The 6556-nt window shown below is 35.9% G+C and overlaps 1 protein-coding gene across 32 annotated transcripts in view; it reads left to right on the top strand.

The window, feature by feature from the left end:
* The first annotated feature begins 1337 nt into the window (after positions 1 to 1337).
* Positions 1338 to 6556, top strand: part of LOC129766483 (patronin) — a 194909-nt gene continuing 189690 nt past the window's right edge. For 29 of the 32 annotated variants that reach the window (XM_055767019.1, XM_055767018.1, XM_055767048.1 and 26 more), the window contains exon 1: positions 1338 to 1964. The gene's annotated coding sequence lies outside the window, so the exon portion shown is untranslated. The remainder of the gene's footprint in view (positions 1965 to 6556) is intronic. The other 3 variants (XM_055767017.1, XM_055767020.1, XM_055767021.1) reach the window with 3 other exon arrangements.

Genomic DNA, 6556 nt, shown 5'->3' with positions numbered 1-6556 from the left:
TGTTTGGGTTGGAGTATAAAAAATACTCTGTTTTGAGGCGGCTGAATTAAATGACTATCAAAAGCCTGAAGCCTAAAAAATACACAGTAGCAATATTACAGAGAAGTTCAACTTTCGGTCTGTGACACAGTGCGCGAGTATACGAGTTTTGATTTCGCACGCGAGTACAGTAGTGTTGATTGACAAAGCATTTTGTCGGATTTGATAACATGATAACAAAAACTACCTGTGGTAGAAAAACACCATTCAATTCCGACACCACCAGTCAATGTCCAAAGTACGTAGAATAGAAGGTAAGTGATATTTTCTGTGTATCACACGGAGCGCGCATGTGATACACACACAAGGAAATTAGGAATAAACTATCCTCAATTTGTTCGATGTTCGGAAGTTTTTTCAATATTTCTTGTTTTTAAAAGTTCAAAAAATCGTACAAAGTGACAAAATCGTAAGTCGACTCGACGATAAACACGATAGTGTACCGCATTTTCTCTGCAGGTAAGGTTTAATGTGATTTTTTTTATCGATTTCATACTGAACAGTGTTTGTTTACTTCAGCAATATGTCGAAGTGCCACGTCCCGCGATGCCGGAACTGAAAAATTTTAAAACTTGGGGATACTGTTTTAACCTATAATCAGCAAAGAAGACATCTTTGTACTGGAGGTAAGTGTGTTTTATATAAATTGTGATGAGATAAACTAATCGGAGATGTTTTCAGCTATCCAATGCATTCGCTTCTTGGATCTTCCTAAACGTTCCGTTCCAATGGTTTTACACAAAATTCCAAATTTATACAAATTTATACAAAATATTTATTTGCAATCAATTCGGAAGATGACCCGGCGTGGAGGAAATGTTTTTCTCGTTTTTCAGAAACGCCAATTTGGTCCCGGCTGAACGGCTGAACACTCCAAACCGAAACCATTGAAAGCGTCGCGATGATTCTTGATAGCTGCTTCTCCACACATTTGTTCATCGGTTATTTTTGCGTTATTTTCATAACACAGGTGCGATAATTCCACTTTTTTCTATTTTAAAATGATTAAGTAAATTGCTATTTCATCATTTAGAAACATATTTTGAGACAGTTCTTTTGTTACAATTTAAAAAAAAATCAAAAATGTTCGAATTTATATGGATTCGATGGATGGTTTATTACAACTTTTTGCTTTTTTCCTTTGCCTACCACTACTTGAACAAAGCAGGGAGGAGACTACCCTCTATTCTACGTACTTTGGTCAATGTCACTTGACAGCACTGCCAACTGCATCGATTGAACGAACGATCGCGAGCAGCACATCACGGTTGGAGAAAAGTCGTTTTGCACTGGTGAGAGTCGCATTTGGAGCAGAGTCAAGCAAAGATCGTGTCGTCGCCTGGGTGTGTGATTTCGCGAACGAAAAGTGAAAAAAAAACAGCTTATATATATGGAATGAAATTGGTTAATTTGTGCACTAAACTGTCAGTGCCGAAATTGGAATAGGCGAGAATTGGGTGCTTTGAGTGTTTGGAAGCAGTTTCAGTGATTTCGCAGGAAGTGCAAAAGAAGAAATGTATCGAATCGGTGGTGTTTGTCGTGGTGTGTGAGCCAATTGATTACTGGTAAGAGCGAGAGAAAATTACTGCTGCTGATTGGAAGTCCGCAAGAAGAAAGTCTGTCGTCATCGCGGACGTTACGCGTTCCGTCTTTTATATTTTTCCCGTTCGACAGCCAAGTCATTCGCGAAAAAGAGGACCAACGAGAGGTGGATTCAAGGTGGTGTCGGAAGTGTCTGTCGCTTTAAGTTGGGATTTTTGCAACGTGTAGTTCCATCGGAAAGAAAGGGACAGCGGAAGCAATCAGAGGATCAAGTTTTAAAAGTGTAAAATTGTTTTCACTCGAAAACGAACGGGATAGTTGTTTTGCTCGAGAGTAAAAGGACTTGACGAAATCTATTTGCGGTTGAATAACTATTTCCCGTGGTAAGTGTATACGTTTGTACTTGTTTTCAATCATTCAGCTGGAACATTAATTGACACAGAAAATAATCGGAAATGACTGAGAGCAAAAATTCCAGCTCCCTTCTGCTGCTCCTTTGTGCACACCTTCATGCAATTTTCTATCGTCCAGCGTGTTGACGTGTAGAAGTGTGTTTTGAAAGAAGAGTCAGTCATCGGATTGAAGGTTCACGGTTGTATTGGTGCTTCGTATACCTCTCACAGGTTGAACAGTGGGATAAGTGGTTATGCGAATGTCCAAAAATACCCGATGTCTCCATTATATAATAGCTTTCGGTCAAAAATAGTATCACAGAAATTACATTTAGATGAAATGCATTTTATGTATTCATGTTTGTTTCTGTTAATATTAGTATTTCGTCTCCATATGATATTCTAAACCATTGTTATCATAATCCATTGATTTTTCAGAAACTCATTCCTGCGAGTGGTTGACAGTCCGCGTTCATTGATTCAAATTACTTACGACAGTAAATAGGCTTTGTAGCTATAATTGCGACTTCCTTGGTCGCAAACGTCATACTAACATTTCTTCCCTTCCCCTGGCGGCTATAAGGCAATGGTCGGAATCTCTATTTACTATTTATTACCGTGCGAATCTCCGCGAATTACATAAAGAAAATTCATTGCTATTTTCAAGAGCCTTTCTTGTGCTATTTGGCTGGTTTAGATCAATCACGAGAATCAATTTCGAAATGTGTAGCCTATCCACGCTCAAACTCATCAATATTTCGACTTTATTCTTCAAAGAATAGAGGAAGAATAACATCATTACTGTAATATTGATTCAAATCCATATTTTGATGTCTGTCAAGTGGATGACGCTCATTAGTTGCGCGTTCGCTTAGTAAGCGATCGATCGTAAGTTCAAAACTCAGGACCCTCATTGACCATCTTTGTGTTGTTACAGAATAACTACGTCCACGCAACAATCATCAGCGATGGAGATCGATCCACGGTCGAAATAAGATCGATTCATCCATACAACTGCTCTACTCTGCAAGACACATCGGACTGTTCTATAAATAACTCAACAATGATCAATCAACTGTCTCCGCTGTCCGGTGGTCCAACTGGATAATGGAAGAACAGAAAGAATACTCTTACGCCTAAATGGCTACTGTGTGAATGTACCATATGTAATGGTATAGAAGGAATACTGGCGAATGACAACTGTGTAATGTGCTAATTATAGATATGATAACCATGTGACATGTACACGATTAAAATTCGGCTCTGTTACAGCTAGATTGCTAATGAGCCTTAAAAGAATAAATGGGATAAAAAAAAGTGGATGACGCCAATCACATATACCGTGGCGAGAGCCTAGGATTCGCGCGTCCCGCCCAAAATAGATTTTTTTATTTGAATACTTTCAAACATCCACGTTTTCTTACTAGGTGGACGTTAGTGAGTCCAATCACTGAACTCTTCATTGATTGATTACCCTTTGACCCTTTACAATTTCCTTTTACTATAAATTGTCTAGTACTTCCACAAAAATTCATCCTTATAATATAAAATTATTTTCAGACACAATTCTCGTTCAAGATTTTTCAAGCATTTGGAAGTAACATGTTTCTCCGTTGCATGGAATACATGTTTGATACAGAGAATATCACAAAATAAAGACAGCTCAAATCGGACCATTCCTTCCTCGGGTTTAGGGCACACCAACACTTTTGGCCTTCCATTTTTGTTTATATAGATATAGGAATGCGTTATTCCGTCTGAAAATCCTTTTCCACTTTCGAACAAAAATCAATTTCGTTAGCGCCAACATCAAATGGACTAACAACGCTTAGCTAATTCAATTTCCCGATTTTTCTCTCCGCTATATTGATCTACGGGAAGAGACGAATACGACGAAATACAGATAACTCAAATTGAACCATTCCTTCCTCGGGTGTTGCGCTTACCAACACATTTGGCCTTCTATTTTTATTTATAGATATAAGATATGGTAATGCGTTATTTCGCCTGAAAATCCATTTCCACTTACGAACAAAGATCAATTTCGATAGCGCAAATATGGAATGGGCTAACAACGCTTATTATGATGTAATTTTCGAACATGTCGAAATTCAATTTTCTGAATTTTCCGACCTTCATGATTTTCCGAAAAATTTCCGATTTTTCTCTCCACTATATTGATCTACGGGAAGAGACGAATACAACAAAATACAGGAGGCTAAAATCGGACCATCCCTTCTTCGGGTTTTCCGCTTACCAACAGATTTTGCTTTACATTTTTATTAGTATAGATATAAGATATGGAAACACGTTATTTCGCCTGAAAATCCGTTTCCACTAACGAACAAAGATCAATTTCGATAGCGCAAACATCGAATGAACTAACAACGCTTATTATGATGTAATTTTCGATCATGTGGGAATGCAATTTTCCGACTTTCCTTCAGGATTTTCCGAAAATTTTCCGATTTTTTTCTCCACTATATTGATCTACGAGAAGAGACGAATACAACAAAATACAGCAGGCTAAAATCGGACCATCCCTTCTTCGGGTTTTCCGCTTACCAACAGATTTTGCTTTACATTTTTATTTATATAGATATAAGATATGGAAACACGTTATTTCGCCTGAAAATCCATTTCCACTTACGAACAAAGATCAATTTCGATAGCGCAAACATCGAATGAACTAACAACGCTTATTATGATGTAATTTTCGAACATGTGGAAATTCAATTTTCCGAATTTTCCGACCTTCCTTCAGGATTTTCCGATTTTTCTCTCCACTATATTGATCTACGGGAAGAGACGAATACAACAAAATAAAGAAGGCTAAAATCGGACCATCTCTTCTTCGGGTTTTCCGCTTACCAACAGATTTTGCCTTACATTTTTATTTATATAGATAATATTTCTATGATACGTTCATTAAAAATAATAGTTCATGCGCACAAACATGGATAATGAATATCATAAAGCAAACAGCGTGATAAAACTATATGTCTATAATCTACTCAATATAAGTTTTGTGGACATTCCAGCAGGAGGTTGCAAAAGCGTAAAAACCTTAAGAATTACATCGATTCTTCTCAGCTGTTATTTTGCCGAGCAGTTTCAACTTTTCAGTTTTATTCAGTTTTTTTTCAGAATACGTTTATTGTGTTTCTTGATTCATTACATTCCAGAATATTTTAATGGAGCGATATTCTTAGAGTTAATGTTGAATTGCTTTTTGTATATATCCATAAAACATTTGATCTCGTTTTTCCACCTAAATGATTCAAACGTTCACAGAGAATATTGTCATTTCTTTTCATTTCAAATGGTACTCATTTCTTCCGACTTTGGTACTGAAGAACACATCTGGAAAGTATTTTCAAATTGCAAGCTTAACGAATCGCGTCTATCAGTGCCAGTCGGTGGAATTCGGCATTGATGTACATGTGCCCCAATAAGACTCAAAATCCTTTGAGTTCCAAAATGAACAAAATCAGTAGGGCTAATTTTATGAAATTCCAAGACGTGTGTTCACTCGATATTAATCACTCGCATATGAATTCCAGATATATTTGATATTTTATATATTTATGTCATTATATTTGTATTCTAGGGGCTTTAAAGTACAAAGTTCATTCTTCTCATTTATTCAGTTCAGTTTCATTTGTTCCTTGTCTTTTCAACTGTTATATTCGCGTTGACGGCATTGAGGTTTGTTTACCAGTTCAGGGGTGCCAAAATTAATAATTGACTTTCAGGCAGAATAAACACGTTTTTAAAATTAAAATTATGAATGAAAATTAACATCTGTGTATTAAATTAGTATTCTATTTCAATGAAAAACACTTCATTTGTAGGCGGAAAAAAATCTCATAAGAAATTTCTTTTTGAAGACAATTTTATATTATAATGAAAAAACTCAGTAAAAATGTCGGAAATGTATAGACAAATGGTTAAATAACAGTCAGGAATACGTGTTTTAGGTAAGTTAATAACATGGCGTGAAAAATTTCATTTAAATTTTAACATTTTAAAACTAGCTTCGTGTCTTCTAATCTGATAAAGATTACACTATCGAGTTTAGGACCCAAATTGAAAGTCGCCACCAGCAGTCGACACTGACAACTGAGCTGAAAAGCTGTTCATAAAGAACAGCTCTCTAAGATGAGCTGAGCTGATCTGAGCTGTTCATCATGATGAGCTGGATTGCACACTTCTAGTTTAGACATTTGAAAAAAAATCAACTTGGAATATCGAGACAAAACACAAAAACTAAATAAGAATATTTGAATGTGTTATTGTGTTAATGTGTTATTATTAATTTTATCCTGAAAATGTATATTGAACTTCATTGTTTCTATCAATGAAATTAAAGCTTTCGGATCGCTCTAAAATTTGTGCTTTGACAACCAATTTCTATTTATTTTAATTTCGCTGCAATATCGATATAAACAATTCCTGACGAAAATTCAAGCGAAACCTTCAAAAATCACAACTTTTACCCCACTATACATATAAAAGCCACTTAAATTTCACCTTAACGTTGAAAGGTAACTTTTTTTTTAAATAAGTCATATTTGAAAAAT

This window comes from Toxorhynchites rutilus, chromosome 2 (assembly GCF_029784135.1).
Source record: "Toxorhynchites rutilus septentrionalis strain SRP chromosome 2, ASM2978413v1, whole genome shotgun sequence".
Taxonomy (NCBI): Eukaryota; Metazoa; Arthropoda; class Insecta; order Diptera; family Culicidae; genus Toxorhynchites; species Toxorhynchites rutilus.
This window is presented reverse-complemented; position numbering and strand designations above follow the sequence as displayed.